Source organism: Rissa tridactyla, chromosome 4, assembly GCF_028500815.1.
Source record: "Rissa tridactyla isolate bRisTri1 chromosome 4, bRisTri1.patW.cur.20221130, whole genome shotgun sequence".
Lineage (NCBI taxonomy): Eukaryota > Metazoa > Chordata > Aves > Charadriiformes > Laridae > Rissa > Rissa tridactyla.
In genome coordinates this window covers 61,509,441-61,528,975 of record NC_071469.1, presented here as the reverse complement: position 1 = coordinate 61,528,975, position 19,535 = coordinate 61,509,441, and positions in this window count along the sequence as shown.

Below are 19,535 nucleotides of genomic sequence, written 5' to 3'. Positions count from 1 at the left end.
TGCAAAGGTACTCATATAGAAAAATCTCACTCTACCTAATTAATAGGAGAATTTCTTAAAACATTATCCAGATAGATGTTTTTCATGTTATGCTAAGGGCTATAGTAGAAACCCAGCACCACTTTAATTCCTTTCTCCCAAAATTTCATCTTGAGCTGGGGAAAAGCTTCCAGATTACATACTTCATTCAGATGAACATGGCCTCATGAACAGTTGTGGTTTCAGCAGAAATCTGTGCTAAAAAAACCCCAAACATTTATCTGCTTTAACCTGGACTTCTCTCCTACAACTCCTCTCCACTCAAAGAGGTCTCCAGTAATTCTTCCTAGCTAAAGCTTGCCTGAAGGTAGCTGTCCGGCCTAAAACCTCCACCTTGAATCCGGTCCTCACAAGGCATCTTTGACTGTGTCCAAGTCATGCTTGCATTCTCCTTCGTAATCACGCGCCATGATATCCTCTGGAAGATCTTCACTGTGTGGGAATAGCAGAACTGGCTTTGATGGACTTTGCATGATTGCCAGAGGTTGCTTCAAGGAGTTAGCCCAAAACAGATACATTCTGATGAATCTTGCTTTTAGCCGTTTAAGATGTTGTCACCTTCAACTGTCTGTCCCAGTCTTCTGGGCATGAGCAAACGGAGATTGCACATATCGGACACCAGCCCTTGGTCCAATGTAGTATCTTAAACACCAGATGATGCATCATTGCAGATGATGCAATTTCCCTTTGGGAAGGAAACTCTGGGCTCTTCCAAGGAAAGATCAGGCACATTTACCTCAAGTCAGTCTCGCAGTGTCAACAAAATGGAAACTGTCCACACAACAATAGGTAAATGTAGTTTGAAGGACTTCCAAAAGTAATATTTACAGTTGGAGCGAATATGACACCAAGCCTGCCCTTCAGGCCATTTAAGAATGGCAGACAATTTAACAATGAAAGTTTGATCACATTAACATGGAGGGAAGGGATCAAAATAAATACACTAATCCAGAAATGGCCACCACTGCTTCTACCAGATCTTTGCCTTTGACTATTGACAGTATTGCCAAATCTTGGGTTTTTAGTATGTTTCATGATTTTGGGGATTATTTTTTAAGTAATACCTTCTAGAGAAAAGTGCTACTGGCATCAGTGCCTTCGTTTTTATATAGAAAAACTATGTCAGCAAAAGCTTAAGGACATGAAAATGAAAACACAGAAACCAGAAAATAAATGGCATATACACCTTTATTTACTTGGAGGAGGAGGAGGAGGAAGCCGACAGGGACAGTGATTTGTAAGGTCTCTCAACAGTTCAGACTTCTGACTTCATCAGATCAAACCTTATCAGGAAGTCTTTATTAAAAACTATAAAATCTAATAGTTCCACTGTCCTTTTCCTGTAAAAAGGTTTCATTAAAAACAGACCTGAAAATTAAAGCTTGAAGAAAAATAAAGTTAGAGATTGGGTAGGATCTGAGAGTCAGAAGGATCTGAGAAGAGACGGGGGAAAGGTTGTAAGTAGGTCGAGTATGTAAACAACACTTATAGTCAGAATTATCCTGAAGGATGCTGAAGTCCCACAATTCCTGTCTCATCGCTAGCCTGTGTTTCTTCTCCAGGAAATTTTGTAATTTCCCCCTGGTTTAATTATCCCCTTAACTGAACTACTTTGTCTGTATGCAGAGGACAAAAATAAAACTAGTCATGGGCGATAAAGCCTTGCAAATCTTCTATTGTACTGCTCCAACTCCCTGTCATCCCTCCTAATTTTTAATTGAATGTTGCCATTAAGTGGTTCCCTTTAATATGCAGCCAGTGAGGTTCCTTTAGCATGCAAACTCCTATACTCCCAAAATAAGCATTACTGACATGACATTTCTAATTCTAATTATTTTAGATTCTTTTGTAACAGTCATTAAAAATAGAAGGATTTTCAATATTCAGTTAAGAAATAGGCCAACAGCCTAAGGAAGAACCTTAGCAAATACACTAAAGGTATTCTCAAATATTAAAAAACTGCTGCCAGAGGAAATGAGCATGATTTCTAAAGCTGCTTTCCGAAACTGCTGCTAGAGATAGCAGGATAAACTGTTGTAATCCTAGGTCTGGAAGCAGGGATACCACATCTTTCAAACTGCCGTAGGCAGTAACCAGTAGACCTTTCCCCCCTCCTTCCCCACGCTTTAAACCTGTTTCCAGCCCACTGGAGTGGGAAATACATGCAGCGATACCACGGCCAGTTTCTGCCACCAAACAGATGGTGACTGCTGGAAGCCAGCAACACAGATCCTAGTCACTGAAACTTTATTGGGAGCGCCCACCAGTGTGAATAAATGTCTTTAGACGGACTAATTAAAAGGACTCTTTTCATTAGTTAGGACCATCTGTTAGGCCACAGACCTGGTGAAATTGCATACAGGTGGACATTCCTAGGTGGGAATCGGCAAAAGAGCATCTCATGGCTTGTAAAGATATTTTGTCCCAGTAACAGGCTAATGAGTTTTCACACAGCATGTTCCTTCAGTCTGTGTTCACAGAAAGATTTTTACCCCTCTTCTCCCCAGCTCATCTGGATAGGTACTGACTGGTGTTGAGCACCAAGCTCAAAACCAGCTTAGTCTTCCTGGCCAAATGTACCAAATATTTCTGGACGTGTCACAGGTGTCTGTACCCTCCCATAATTATCCCGGTGTTTGCATCCAGCAGCAAAAGGGAAAGAAACAAACATAATTAATTTAACACCCCACCCCCCAAAAAAAAGAAAGACAAAAGACCAACTTATAAAAGCTCAGGGAAAGTCTACAAGAATGAACGTGGAATCCATGACAATGTGATTTGGGGCAGAGAAGATAGCAGTACAAAACACTTCTCAGCTTTTGCTTGAAATCAAAGCCTTCCCATAGTACAAGGTAATTCATGGAAGACTCGGCATTAAAGCCCTACACACTCTAATTCAACCTTCCTTTGAAACCCATATACACGACAGATACAGTGTAATGGGCCAGGCTTACAGTTTTACACTTGTTCTTTCTTGCCCCTCATCCTCAGCCCAGGACACTCAGCACCCCTCAGTCCTTACACACAATCTCATATTCAAAGTCATTGGCAACAGAACTCCTGATGAAGCCCATACCTCCTGACTGCTCAGGGCTTTAAAAAAGCCAAGCCAGCTTACCCCTGTGAAGCAAAACAGTCGCATGTAAACACCGAGTCATAGCTGTGAATCACTCCTGGCAATTGCTCACATTTCCTGGCATGGCAGCTTGTAACAAGGTACACTATTATTTAATATTTGTTTCTCTGAGGCATTTTTAATTCTCAGATGAACCAGAAGCTGTACAAAAATAGATGGGTTAAAAATCCCAGTCTAAATATGTTACTACAATTACTGGTCATCGCAAGTCTCCTGTACTATCCTATATGACACCAAGACTTCTGGGGCTGAGAGCTGGACAGAGGAGACTGGAGACTCCATTGCTAAAATAAGATAAAGGTCTGTAAGGAAACATTTTCAAGAAAACAGTTGTTTCAGGCCTTAGCATACATAAAAGGTCACCAACAGTTTATTTTTTCCCCCTTTATACATCACCATTAGACAGCCAAACAGTTAAGGCAACACAGACATCCAGGAAGCTGGCTAGCCAACATACAAAGAGCTTTAAAAAACAGCAGAAAGGCCAATATGTTCCTATTTACAGTATTTTGTGACCCTAACCTAATCATCATGTTTTATTATTTCCTCATTTTATAGCTCTGCTCTTTCAAGAGAGCCAGCAGCCAACATTTCTTCACCACTGGCCAAAGGAGCAGCCAAGTGTCTGCTTCACAGCCAGTATCAGTTACTGAGCCATAAGCAGCTAATATGAGGTTGTGAATGCACAAGGTAGCAGCTGATACCCATCTATTGGAAAATTAGACTTGGGTTTTAGGCACCTAAGGATTTTTTTGTATAAACTTAATTCATTCTGGAACCCGATTTGAAATTATTTGATCAAATTTGGATTTAAATTAGGGCAGTCAGTGGAACTACACTGACTTACGCCAGCTGAGGAACTGACTAGATTTTTAATACTACATTCTCTTGGTTTTGTGCAAGAATAAACAGGCAAGCATTCAAGCCCAAAGAAAGCAAAATACCATTGTGTAATTTCAAGGACAAATAGAAGCAGCATGTACACTGAAATCAGAAACCTCCAATTTAAAAAGCCTTGACAAAACAGAGATAATTTTCCCAGTGTGGGAGTCTACAGATCTCAGTAGAAGGCCTTCAAGACCCGGCAAGAGAAGTCACTTATATCTAAAGCTAGTCAAAAATGTCCACATGGTGTATTCACTTAGAAGCCTGTGTAAACAGCAGGGTTTGGATTCCTTCAGTTGATACCTCTACAAGCAAACAAACCACTTGTAGGTAAGCTGTATAAGGTGGTAACGGTTCATTCCCATTATCTGAGAAAGGTATATTGCTTCACAGAAATGCAAGGTCCTTTACAAGACTTTCAGCCCTAGCAATGACTGGCAATCTTCTCCTTGTAACACTGTCCCTGAACACAGCTGTTGTGCAGAGGGGAAAACAACTGGTTAAGCCTATTTGAGTCCTCCTTACTGAATTCATAAATAAGACTAATGCCTAGAGAGCCACATTTAGAGACCATCTCACCCCAAAGCTTTATGGCCTCCTGGAAGCCTTGAACCTGAGCATGCTCTGAACAGATTTGCATTTGGATATGGTTGCTCCAACAAGAGAGACACTGGGTGGAGTTCCTGTCATATGGAGAGTCCAGTTATAACTTGTCTATAGCTAGTGATGTGTCCAGAAGAGGTAGAGGATGAAAGATCTTGATAAGTTTACACTCACCGATTGCCTTCTAAGGCTAAGAGCCCCAGTTCCCTAAACCCATTAGGACGTTTACCTAAGGATTTAAATTGCATTTCAGCCCTTATTGGCATTTTGCACCGGACCAAACAGTAGTCCCTCAAAGAGAAAGACATTCCCAAGTGTTAGTCTTACACAGAGACAAAAATTAAATTCATATTTGCAGAGAAGAAAAACTGAGTATCCCAAACAAACTACTTTTGCAATATCAATTTCCCCATACATATTCAGCTCAAATGGAGCCTGATACATAAAGCCATACAAAATTCCTAAATGCAAACAGTGAAGTAGTAAAAAAAAAAAAAAGGGATTTCAAACTTTTTCTAGAAGAACATGAAGTAGATTTCAGAGGATTTAAAGCAATTAAGATGTATGTAAAGCAGGAAGTAAGATGCTTCAGCAAACAAAAGTTTAGTCAATTGGTTTAATAGCGTATTCTTACAACTATACTAACAGATATAATTAACTTTATAATGCACCTAGAATTCCATGTTAGCCTAAATATAAGGAAGGAATAGCAACTAGGTAAGATCAATACTACAATTTGCCCTTAAATGGAAATTCTTTTTCCACTACACATCAGAAATGCCAGTCAACGCACCTGACTGTCAAGTTTGTGTTCCAGTGCATTGCTTACGAAGTGTTGTTTCCTGACAAACACCAAAGAAAATTTCTGCCTAGGTTGATTGCCTGGGTCTTATAAAATATTTTAAACTCTGATCCTACATCAAGAGTAAAAAAAAAAAAAAAAATCGTAGTTACTGTAAATTTAGGTGATGTATCCCTACAGCATTCATAGGTTAGTTTTGTTTTGGAAGGAATTTTAGGAACAGGACCCTTGGGGGCATTATTGGTATTTTAATGCTTTTCTAGTTCCCCATTAAAATGCACTTTCGCACAGAAACATGTATTTTTAACAGCCTTTGACTACCACAAGAACAGGACACTCTTGTGCAGCAGCAAGTGAGATTTCAAGCAGACATCTGCATTTGCCAGTCACAGCCCAAAAATGGAAATCAAATGGCCCTTCAGTCAATCTGGTAAAGATAAAAATGGGATGATACTGTAAGTTTAGAGTATCTATGTTTTTTACATATTCCTAAAAATTATTAAAATAAAACCTGAGTTTAGAATGAAGATTCATAGACACTCTCTCACTTATGTGAAAAGCAAGTGGCAATGCACTTTTACTAATGAGTCAGCATGAATTTCTGCAAAATTAAAATTAAACCTTCTGCTTTGAATCCCAGCATCATCAGGTTTATCCTTATACCTGTAAGGAACTGGTTTGTACAGCTAGGAGTATGGGTTAAAATTCTACTCTACAAGCTCCTAAGATCACATTTCACTTGTTGTGCTTTTAACTAGTCTCCTTGCTCCTCCCATTTACATGTCATTCTTGGTTTAGTCAAAAGCAGACCTGTAAACAGTTTGTTCATAACCAGCACTGGGTATGTACAATTAGTAGTGGGCCAATTTTATCCCTAGAGACTGAACGTGCCACCCCTGTGACATTTAAAATCTCTACTGGCCCAAAGATCAAGAAGCACAATTCAGTTTCAACTTGTAAATCCTTGAATACAAGGAGCACTGAGTCTCTAGCATTTTAGGGGAGCTATAATTGATCATTTGCAAAGATCAGAAATGTGCACATAAAACGCAGGAGGGGAGAAGAGGTGGGGATTAAGGCGTACAGCTAAGGTGCAGCAACAAATTGAGGAAAGACAATTTCAGAATAGAGGTTAAATAGGAGTGAGAAATATTTAGAGTAACTAGTCATGCATGAAGCACCACAACTTGTCATCCCAACCCAACAGAAAGGCTGGCAATAGACATGGGGGCCTGGGAACAGGCATGATTCATGTACTGGCTAACGTATATTGTAATAGCATCCCGATACTGGCAACAGCAGAAGCACAACAAAATGAGCAGGACCACTTAGCTAAATATGCCATTACAGTGCATGCACAGTTGTTTTACTACACACAGACCAGTAGATTAGTACTGATCACCTATCAACGCATGATTGGCACTTCAGGGCATGCTCTAGTGGCAGAGATTGTAGGGTTTTGGTTTTGTGTGTGTGTATGGTTGGACTCGATGATCTCAAAGGTCCTTTCCAACCATGAAGATTCTATGATTAGGTTCACTTCAGAAGCTGATACAGACAGGCAATGTGGATGCCCACAGAAACTACACATGCAATGAAAAGCTACATGTATGGGAAAACTAGACAAACTTTGCCCTCTGACAGATGATGCGTGTGGATAAAGACAGACTGCTATTTTCCCTCACCCCGTGTCAGGGGATAAAAAGGTGTTATAAAATCTTCCATTTCTTCATTACACACAGCCATAAAAGACAGCTTGTTTTAATTAAAAGGATGGAACGTCAGCACTTAACAAGGTTTAGAAAAACTGCTTATGAGATACCTTCCATTTATCCTTCTGTAATATGCCACTTAACAACAATGTACATTCCCCCACACCACATGTGAAGCTCACATTTGTCAGCACTGCTATTTGGGGCTCCCAACATATTTTATAAGTTCCACGCAAATTAAAATAATGGAGGAGGTAATACAACGCCTACCTCAGTTACCTAGCCACAGACTGATTGCACTCCATTTGCTTCCATTGTGCTGCAGACAGTGCCTCTGAGCAATTTTGTCCAAAATGGTTCCTCTAGAGCAGGATAAAAAATAAATTTTCTAATGTCTTAAGGAGGCTGTTGCTAGCCACCAGCCTGGCTGTAAATATTTGTTGTGCATTATATAACAACAATGATCATCATTTCCTACTGTAATGGTCTTCATTACATGAGCCTGTTTTCAGGCCTTCAGTCCGCCATTAAAGTTCCCCTTTAGCTCAGATCTGATATACATTTTTTTCCTTTCCTTTTTTTTTTTCTTCAAATAATGTTTTGGAGGTTTGACAGTGGTAATAAACGTAAAGAGCTTAATTTTATGGTACAATCTTGTGTTCATACTATTCAAAAGCAACTTTAATATAAATAGAAGCAGACACAGGCCATATGCAATAGTTAATTATTTTAAATTAAAAAAAAAAATCAAAATAAGACTATCTTCACAAATTAACCAAAGGCTGCAAGCCAGGTCTTCTGCAGCTGGTACAGTAAGTATAGCATCATCCACCTTCAAACAAACAGACCCTATGAGTCATGTTTCCAACAATCAGGAAGCAGTTAGAAATGCCATCATTGTTCACATGCGTTTGGAGATGGGATTTGAGTGGTTGGACCACTTTTTCAAACCTCTTCCCAAAAAAGCTAAACCAAGAATCTCAGGTACTAGCTTGAAATAAGGTGATAGGTCTTTAAGATTAACATCGAATATTAGGATTCAAGGTGAAAGCTGAAAAGCTGGAAACACCAGTGCTTCCTTGTAAGAGAGTGCTGACTTCAGAGAAAACATAGCCCATGTTACCATTTCTGCAGTCAACAAATAACATGCTTTCACCTGATCCTCTGAAGATGTGATTAGGAGGCGAATCTTCAAGAATTAACTCCCACTCTATCCTTTGTTTTAGGCAATTCATCCAGGTGCATACAGCAAGTACAAAACAGGGTAACAAAATACCCAAACGTGGCAGCCAGCAAGTAGGCCATCACCATTAACTAAGTGAGGAAAGTCTTGCTTTTTCCCTAACCTCAACCCATGTACAATTGATATTTAACCATGACAGTATAATTGTTTCAGTAATCTCTAAGCCCTTAGCCTCAGTGCTTATAGCAATGAGTTCTGCAAATTAATAACAGGAGTGAGGTAAATGAATTACCTACCACATACAGTTAGTCTTGCTTATGTGTACATAAATATGTGCATATATATACAGAAATACATTGGCACAGCTTCCATCACAAGCCACAAATTACTGAGAACTCAGTGCAGTGAGAAGGTGGTCATGATGCTGTAGCACATTAGAAGAGCTCCAGTACTCCGGTAGCACATCAACCCATAATGACGACCTAAGACTATGACATCCTAGGCCAGATGCATTGGTACATAGCACATGCCAACTTCTTGTTCATAAACACTCGCTTTGGCTCATGAGATTCGACCACTTTCCTGCAGAGCCTAGAGGGCAGTTGCAGTTATACTCACTGACTTAAACCCCCGCTAAGTTTATATTTCTTCAATACATTTTTTTTAATAGAAAAACAAGAACAAAGAAATTTAAAAGCATACACACATTTCAATAACATTAAAAACAACTTAAACATTAAGGCAAGAGCAGGCAGGAAATTATGAGCTAAGACTGTCACTTGGTTCTTTCTGTAACTCACATCATCACCACTCCTTCCTGCCCTTCTCTAAATCAGTTGCATCATTATTTAAATACATTTATTTAATTTAGCTGTGCACTGCTCCTTCCTCTTGCAAAGCAGATACAAATCAAGCAGATAGAGATCTAAGACTTTAAAAGATCAGCAGTCAGAAGGACATGGCTATTTTATCCTCCCTTCTCTCCAGCCCATCTAGAATAAATTGTGAGGCTTATTGAGAACCAAAGGGAACTGGGACTCTCTGGTTCCTTCTGACCCTTTAATTAGAGCAGGAGGGTAGAAATAAATAAACCCTGCCTTCTTTATTTATGACCTTTGATTCCTGACACTGCAAGACACTCTGAAGAAACATTTTAATAACAAAATTCCTCATCTGAGGGAGGGGTAAATAGTCTGTTCTTCCCCTCCTGGTACAGTAGTTTGTTTAGAGATGAGAATGTGGCACATTTCTGTTCAAAAACAGATAATGTCCCTTTCAGTTGAAATGGGTATTAGGTACTTGGTGTTACACTATTGACCTTTAGTTAATAGGGGTGTGTTCCAAGTCTGAAAGAAAGTTCTTCCTGAATGTTACTATGACAGATGAGTTAAATGTACTGAGCAACTGATTCTCATTTTCATGATAAAAAAAGAGACAAAAGCTCAAATTGAGTCAAACAAACTATCTCATAATATTAGAAAAACAAGTTAAAGAATGACTTATGTTTCAAATTCAAAGCCAACTCTTTTACTTAATTTGAATGTAATCCTATAAAGCTGTTCTTTTTTATTTTTATTAATTTTTAAAATGAAAACTCCCATTTTAGAAAAATTGGAAAATCTTTAGTGTAAAAAATTCTCAGCTAGATGAAATAACTGAGTACGATCCAAATGTGTGTCAGGTTTAGTTAATTTGGTTGGATTTCCAGTACATTTAATGGTTTTCAAAAGCAAATCAGTCCACTTAATACAGCTCTTCATAAAGACTTGTTTGCAGACTCTGCTTTGACCTGCAGCCACATTTATTGGCCTCTGTTCTTTTCACATAAAATCTCTGTCAGAACAATAAAAACTTTGAGACAGGCCCTCAAGCTGGTATAAACTGAAGGAATTTCTCTGGCTGGTAGATTTATGCTAGACTGAGATTCTGGTGCTTCATTTCAGCAGCTGTTATGAATAGTTCAGAAAAATATATTCTGTAGAAGATTATACAACACTGGTTTAAAGAAATACAGCTATAATTATCTGGTGTAGTTCTTCCAAGTGTACTAATCCAATTAATTTTCATCAGCAAGTGTGTGGTCCTTTTTATATACTGGAGACTCAAGCATAAGCAGTGACAAATAGGCCAGACATAGCTAGGAGAAGAATCAGTGACTTCAGGAGACACACGCACACACATCAACTTAGATCAGATAATAATTTGGCCCAGTAATCTTATTCTTCCTTCTTTTCCTCCATGCAAATCCTGACTTGTGATGCATTTTAGGAGTCTAGCTTTTACAAGACTTTTTAAAATTATTTGGACACCTTTATTGGCAATGTACTGGAGGAATAATAGTAAAGCTTCACTTCTCAAAGGGCCATCCAAGAAAGGGCCTTTTTCGAAGGAAACAGCCCTTTGTTTCTCTCAGCAACACAAGAAAGCCTCCCCGAAGAGCTTCCTGCTATTCTGCAGGGTGTCTGAAAAGAAGGGGAATTGCTGTTAACCATGCCTCTCAGGCTCCATTGTTATCAGTATCCAAGTTCTTTGCCCATTTTCCCCTCACCTTTTGCTATTTATATTTCCTCAGGCACAAATTTCCTGCTTTTGAAAAACGGATGCCTACCTGCCTCATGAGAAGCTTTTTGGAGGCAGGGGAAAAAAAAAAAAATCAGAGAAAAGTAATCTTAAGTTATACATATGTTAGTGTAACTTGAAGACACTACGGGTTCACTTTTCCCCCGCATATCTACACCTTCATTTTACAATAGACTCACGGTACAGGAGTAAGGCTGCGTGGAATTCCCCTCCCCTACTACTAGCTCCTCATGAAGCCCTGAGACACATTTAGTCTGTGTCTCATACACACCATATTCTCCCAAGGTGCCAGAAACCTTAGGTTTTGTCGTTATTAACATCCACTCCCTGTCCATTTTCAAATGTTAAAATGAACAGGGATAAAAAAAATGCAGGTAAATCCCCCCGATCTTAGTTTTCACTGGTTAAAACTGAGGATTGTACCTCCATTATCATTCTTTGGGCACATCTTAATTATTCCCATGTAAAAATCATGGTTGTGTTGATAATGCTTTCATATGAAACTGTAAAATAAAACAAGTCACAAATCCTTTGTCTACAGATTAAATTCAAATCCACATATAATGGGATTTAACATAGATTGAATATCTCTGCTCTAGTTCCATATCACCAAACCCAGTTGAGTTACTGGCTGCTGCAAAGAAACTGCCTAGTCTAAATAACCACAAATGTTCAAAGAAAGGACTGACAGGTGCCAAAAAAATTCTTCTCCTTGAAAGAAATGCTTCTGCAATCTGAGTGACCAATTTCTCTGCAAGTCCAAAACAAAAATAGTCTAGATGTACTTTGTAGCTAGCATCTGACATACGCTACATTTTCACCTTGGTAAAAATACAAGATCAAAAGAGCAGAGCCGAGGGGTATAATTTTCTCCTCCTTTGTCACATCCCAAAATGTTAAGTACATGTTCTTTTCCAGCAATCCCCACACAAAAGGATAAAATGAACAGCAGTGAACTTCAGTCTATTAAATGTCACCCCAAAATAGGTAATTACCATATGAACATTAAACTGATGCACTCCTTTCCTTACAAGCTTCCTTTTTACTAGCTAAAGATATTACCAGATCTTAATTGGTGTGGAAATGAAGCCTCTTGGAGCTGCAATTCAAAGACCTCCAAAGTTTCACCTACCAGCTTATTCTAAACAGTGTTAATAAAAGTAGGCCAAAATAAGCCTTAAAAAATAATCACTAAGCACACGTACACAGAGCATGTGTTAGAGCCAGAATTGCGTGCAGAACTTTGAATTCATGTCTATGCATTTAATCTACACGGGTCACTTCTCAGACAGTAATTGCTGCTCTGTTCCTCTATGAAAGGTTTCTACACCCTTATCTGTGTCCTTACCCATGAGCTTCATGGTGAAATACAGACACATGAGCATCAGTATGTTGTAGACTATAGGAAAATAGGATACCAGCAACAGGCATCAGCTGAGGAGTTCAAATCAAAAGCTACAGACAGACTGCACATGAATCTAGCACTTGTTTCATTCACTGAGGATAAGAGAGGAAAGACATGCATTTCCGGTTCTTTAAAAGATTTATCTGTAAAATTCAGAGCTATTTGGATACAATCTGATTTATCTTCACTCCAAAGAAATACTTAACAGGGAATCTCTTTTCTATGATAGTTCCTTCATCAGCTCTTTCCTAAAATACAGGAAAGGGAGAGAAACCCCTGGACGACAGGGATCGTGAGAATGGCTGCATTTGTCTTGCACCAAGGGCAACCATGAGAGAAGTCTTAAAATTAGGTAGCAAAGGAAAAATAATGGAAAGCGCTCCAGTCCAGACAGGCCAAAGCATGAAGCTTTAGTACGTCACATTATTTTAGTTCAGGATGTCCCATCCAGTTTTGTTCTTGTATGAACTGTCACAAAGCTCCTTTTTCTGCTTACATAGTACTTAACAGTTAAGTAAAGAGTACATATAAAAATACGCTGATGCCGAGAGGCTGAACAAACCCTGGCATGTTTGAGAGGATGATCTATGTTAACTTTCAAATAATCATCTACACCCTTCCAAATGTAAAGCAGCTGATATTTACCACGAATGAAGAATATTCTTTTTTTTTCTAGAGGAATTGAAGAAACTGAGAAGTTACTTCAAAGAGAAGCAAACGTCTGAAAAGCCACACATACACATAAATGCTCTGTAATTTTAAGGTCACGTCATATTGTTGATCAGTCCATGTAATCTCCATGTCAACACGGAGAAGTCATATATGAAAATATGCTACCATCTTTCTAACAAGGTCTCTAATAAATACCATATCCTTCCATGGACTCAGCACTTTCTTTGATGCTTAATACTCAAAAGCCATAACTTGTAAAGTTATTCTCCCAAGCCCACAGCTTTCTGCTTAGCTACAAATTTTCCTTAACAAGTGACCATGAGCACTTGTATGCTAATAGTATTTCTTTGTTTCCTCACTGCAGATTCCCATGTAGGAGGAATCACCATAGCCCAAAAACTGGGCTACACAGGGAAGGAGGCATGTCACAAAGCTGCAGCTCTCCAAAAGCTTTCAACACAGAAATGAGCTTTCATATTTCTATTCAAATTCGACAGTTATTTTCTCCATTTGTGTCAAAAGATGAGTCTCATCCACAGTTTTGCAGCAGACCCAATCCAACTGGCACTGCTAAGCTCACAGAGGCTTGATGCACTAAGCTATAAACTCTGACATGAGTTACTGTCCCTGCTCCACAGACCTGATTTCTGCCAGAGCATCAGGGGAAGAAAAAAAAAAACAAAACAAAAAAAACCCAAACAAACAAAAAAAAGAGACACTAGTCTGCTTGCAAGGGTTTTATTTTTTCACTCCTCTGATTCACCACCTAAGCATTTATTTGTTGGGACAATCACTGTCATTATCATGCTAAATTGACAGAAAACTGCAATTCCTGATTTATACCCACAGCAGAAAGATTCAAAAGCAGCACCACATAGAATTCAACAGCAGCACATAACTTCTGCAACCAAAACTTTATGGAGAGAGTTGTCTCATCTTACCTCCCTCCCAGCTGCCACAGTCCTCCCCTCTCCAACCTCTGTAGGCTCCTGGGCCTCCAGTCCCTTCCATCTGTTCGAGCCTGTGTGAAGCTTGGAAGTCAACCCTGGATCAACACAGATCTCACGAGCACCAGTTCCATATAGATTTTTACAGCTGCTCTTCATGTTCTAAGCCACAGCACATGGACTGATTCATCTGCGAATACCTTGCCACCTCCTGCACTTGGTTCTGCCTGTGGAGAACAGCAGCAGTAAAAAAGGTCATGACTGCCACTGTTCAGCATGCACATTTAACATGCTGAAATAGTTCTTGCAAGAGCTAGCACAGACACACAAAAAAAAAAAATCCTTGCTCCAGGATGCTGGCAAGGAAAATTATTCCCTCTACCAATATGTTGTCAAGGAAAATTTTTTACTTTTTCCCCCCTCTTCCACCAGTGCTTTCAGATTGGAAATTTTCTTTGCATCAGGATGCTAGCCAGTCTAACACAGCTCAAAAGCATCTTGAAGTTGACATTTTTTACTTCCCTAACAGTAACACTGAAATCTTTCAACACTGGCTTCATTAACTAATAAGCACTGCTTTCAATACATGTAGAATCATAGAATTGTTAGGGTTGGAAGGGACCTTAAAGATCATCTAGTTCCAACCTCCCTGCCGTCGGCAGGGACATATCCCTCACTAGCATCTCATACAGAGAGATTTTTAGGTATACGAGCCATTCTACCATGAGGTTAAGAGATAGCTAAGAGAACACAGGTTATGTTTTGTGCTTGTGCAGAGAGATTAATTGTGTCCAAGTTCTGTCACTGACATACGCTGCCTCTTCAGATCAACTTTCTTCTCCAGTCTATATCACAACCTTAATTTTGAAGCAAGAACATTCTCAGTTTTGCGCCTACCATGCTACAAGCCTCTAGGTTCAGGGAAAGACAACCTCCACCTCATATTGCTCTTTAAGTAAAAGAGGATTTGCAAGGGCCTACTCTCAAACTCAGACATTGCCTGGCACAACAGGCACAGCTTCTCATTTATAGTACATACTTTCTGCCGCATTGGACAAGTTGCAGTGGAAGAGGGAACTTCAATTTTTCTCATCTTAGACCCAGAAACTGATGCTCTTGGAGCCTGCCCACAGCTCCAGAAGTTCCACATTCATGTTACACCACACCCCTTAAGCGTGTCATACGGCCGTACACTACTTCTCACCAGGGTTTATTGGATTAGGTTCACTAAAAACTGCATGGCTTTTAAACAGGAGCAGGCCTGGGACATGGGTACAGAGCCTTATGCATCTGACCATATTAATTGATACCTGTTTTCATAGGCCTTGCACATTGCCATATCTACCAAGGGCTGCTTTTGACTTCAGGCAGAACAGAGTCACCATGAGTTTAGCAGCAGCATTTCACAATCAAGGTCTTCCACAAACAGTAATTTTCTGCAAGATGAAAGCCGATTCCCTGGACGGCAAGTAACTGGCTCCCTGCAAAGTTTGTGCTCTATGCCCTTCAGATTAGGGAAACTGCAGATTTGTTTTCATTATGAGAAATAAACTGATTAGCAGATAGCTTTTCATTTTTTCCCCTCTGTCAACTCTAATGTAATATAAATGGAAATCTTACTTCAATGAACATTCAAAGAGCTCTCAAAAAAAAAAAAATCAAAATTCCTGTACATTAAGTGTGTTTTTTGCAAATGAAGTAAATTAATCTTTTAAAAAGGAACTTTGTTTTTACATTTGACTGATAGCACGCAATATGATTAAAATACATTGATCTGCAAGCTTTAAACAGATGACTGAAGATTAACTTGGACATTAAACCCACTTAGCTAGGTTTTACCCAACTGAGTGGATATTCTTCAGGCTGTGTAAGTATCATTTGCTGTCCTTTGGCTCAGTATCTTTATCAACATGCAAACCATGATAGGGTGTTAAAGGACAAAAACTCAAGCAAGAAAGTCACACTTTCAATTTGTCACACTCTTCGGAGCCAACAAGTCCGAAGCTTTTGCCTAGATGTTGGTTTCACATTTATGCAGCGTGCAGTGGAATGTGCATTTGAAATACGCAGGAAAGCACTCATGCAGGAGGCACAGAAGCGTGTGCAGGGAGGCCTGAGCCCATTGCTAGAAGAAGGGGTAAAGATGACCTGTCACCCTGGATGCATCATTCCATGTATCTTTCATCTCCAAACATTTCTCTGCCAGCTCTATTTTGATTATAAACACTTAGTTAGGACTGCTCCCAACAGCCCAGGGAGGCCTCTGCCTCAAGGGGCTTCCCAAACAGCATAATGTGAAAACAAACAACTCTGGAGGGGATTTAAAGCACTATAAAAATACAGGAGAAGCCTTTATTTCCTCTGTAAGCTGTTGTTCAGAAATCACTGTGAAAGGACAAAAGTCACCATTACACTGGGTACCCTCCCGTACCCATTCAGCAGATCAACTTTAATAACAATGGGATCCAGCCTTGCTATAAAGTTGTACAAAAAAAAATACCACAGCATTTCAGTGTATTGCTATCATGTTTTCACATAATCTATGCCTTCTTGATCCCCTACTATCACCTATCCAAGGAATTGTCATTACAAATACTTTCTCCCTGACCCAGGGAGATGAGGGAAAGCGCTGTGGATTGGTTGCAATAGTTTCCTTCTCTTGCCCAAACCCAGCAGTAGGAGCAGCAGTACACCAGGGTCCAACACAATACCAATCAAAAAATATGAAGAGTTACTGTATTGTAGTAGCAAATACAAATCTGGACCAGATAGGAGACCCGTAGAGCAAGCACATAGTCAATGAGTGCTTGCCTCTCACTGGGAATATACCTCTAGTCAATAAAGCACTTAAACATATGTGTAAGTCACATTGCAGTCAGTGAGCCTTAAAATGATTAAGTGCTTTCCTGAAGAACAGCTTAAAGAGGAAATAAAGTATTCTCCTGTATTTTTATAGTTTATTTCAGAAGAGGGTCCCTTGATTGAAATAATACTGTTTGTGTTGTAACTATTTGACGCATGGCTTGAATTTCCTGCCGTATAAAGTTTCCCCAAAGAACACCTGGAAACGATGAAATGAGGATTTTTCTTAATGGCCATTTCCAGTCTTGCAGTAAGGGCATCAATTATCTGTTTCCTCCGAGACAATGAACAATAAATTGTTATCTAAAAAAAAAAAATCAGTCAGATATTAAAACATTCTGTGGAGCAGAATGAGATCTAGAGCTGTCATCCTAACCCAAAGTCCGGAAAGGAACCAGAAATGAAGTCTTCATGGGATCTGAGGGAGCAGAGAGGACCACAGGGCCTCTTAGTTCCCCTCTCATTCCCAGTATATTCCTTGTCTTACTTTGACTCCCTGAGTAGTAATACCAATAATGTATCTCAGGTAACAAATCCACAGATCTAGACCCTTTTTCAAAGCCAGGTTTACCTGCCACTCTTAAAGCGTTCAACTGCTACCTCAACTTGAGCTCTAGAGCTCTCTAACAATTACAGAGGTAAGAAAGGCTTGCAACCTTAACCCAACTGGCACCCTTTGGGTAACTGTTTAAAGCAAACAGACAGGGCTGAGCATGCTTCAGCCCAGTCCATCAGGAACAGCACTCAATCCTTCCTAAGGAGAGTGCAAGCTCAGAGCCCAGAGCAGTCAACCACAGGCAGGAGTGTTGGGTTACAGGACCTGGCTCATGGTCCATATTACAAAGCCTTTTCTTCATCATATGACGACAACCCTCCAGGGTTACTTTATCACCAGGGATGCTTACCAAACCTTCTGCAGTTTGCATGGCTTCAAAACTTTAAGAACTTCCTAGTTATTTCACCCAAAAAGAAAGAGTTAAAGAAATTTAAAGCCAAGAGATTGGATTTTTACTGTGTGAGATGAATTCAACCGAACACAGCAACCCAGTGGAATCCCCAGACCTCTTTAAAAGAGCCCCTACAGCAGATAATCTCGTCTTAATCAGTTTGATGCTCTGATAAATCGGCTTCTATTTCCTAGCATGGGGAGAAAAGGAGCAACTGAGTCAACGCTTGTTTGAAACAGAATATTTTGAGATAGAAGCTATTTGCATATGTAAATGCCAGAAAGCCTCTAATTTAGAAACACAGGCCATTCATTTCTATTTCAACTCCATAAATCTGTTTGTCTAATCCTGGGATATTTTGGGGGATTTTATGTTAGCCCATGTGCATATCATTCCACTTGCCTGCGCAGCAAAATTTGCCTGAATACACAAAACATATAGCTACTTGTTGGGCTGAGTAATAGTAATAATCCATCTAATCACAGTCAATTCAGTTGCTGGTTGCTTATAGGCATCTTTTACACATTAATTTAAAGACTGAATAAGCAAGATCAGAGCAGCTATTTAACAAAAGCATGCTCATAAAGCTTCTCTAAGCACCCAACACTCATTTTCAGAGGCTTGTGATCTGGGAGCATGCTTTTAAAATAAGTTTACCAGCTTTAACCTTTCTGCCTGTCATCAGAAAAACACTCTCAAGTCAAGGAATTTTATTTCATTTGTTACTAAATAACACAAATGTCTGATCGCTAACTTGAGCATTGAGAAAAAGGACACAGATATACAAACGTAATGTGGTGGGGTTTTTGCTTTATTTTCAGTGAGTTACACTCACTCAGTCAAAATTACCCCAGCAAAGCGATGGGCAGCACAGGAGGTCTAGGTGGCAGGAGCAGTTTCTTCATGAAGAAATATTTCTTGTTTAAATATGTTTAAGCAGGGATACTCTGCAGCTGCCTCAGAGCTGGCTAGCAGTAGTGGGGACCAGCAATGAGCAGTTCATGGCCTGCTCAAACAGGTCACTGCTACAAGCCCCCTCTGCTTAAACCTGTGACTTGTGTCCCTTACAGTGTCACAACAGGGAAGTAAAGTAGTCCACTAGCTCGTGGCTTCAAGGGTGGATGTTGAAAAACTAAGGGACAAATTCCCCCAAACTAGGTGGACGTTCCCATGTGGAGCAAGCACCGCCTGGTCAGAGTGTCAGGACGTTGTATTGCAAAGCACACAGTTAAAAAGCACAACTCCAGACTTCTGTCCAAACTTGTGACAAAGGTTGTTACAATCCATGGCACCATAAACAGGATCTGGTCACTTGGACCATGATTCAGAGCTGGCTGGAGATAATTTTGTAATAAAACCGTACCAATCAGTGATATGCTTCCCCACAGGCCACAATACCACCACAGAAGGTGGTTCAGGGAAAGCACAGATCAATGGAAGTCATAGTGGTAAAGAAATTAATGTTTGGAGCAGTGTGGGGTTTTTTTTAAGTGAAGTATTTGACATGACAGGTAGGTATGCATGGAGATGTCACTGGTTCAGGTCCAATATCACATGCAGAACCTAAATTTCAATTGGAAGTCACAGTTGTATGCATTACCTTTCCCCTTCTTCTAACTTGAAAAGAGATACTAAAAAGCTCCCTAGTTCTTTTTAGAACAGTACCTTTCTTTTAAAAACACTTATTTACACATGACTAAGGATGTGCTAAGTTCTTGACTATACATCTGGTCAATATAAATTTGACTTGCCAATATAGCAT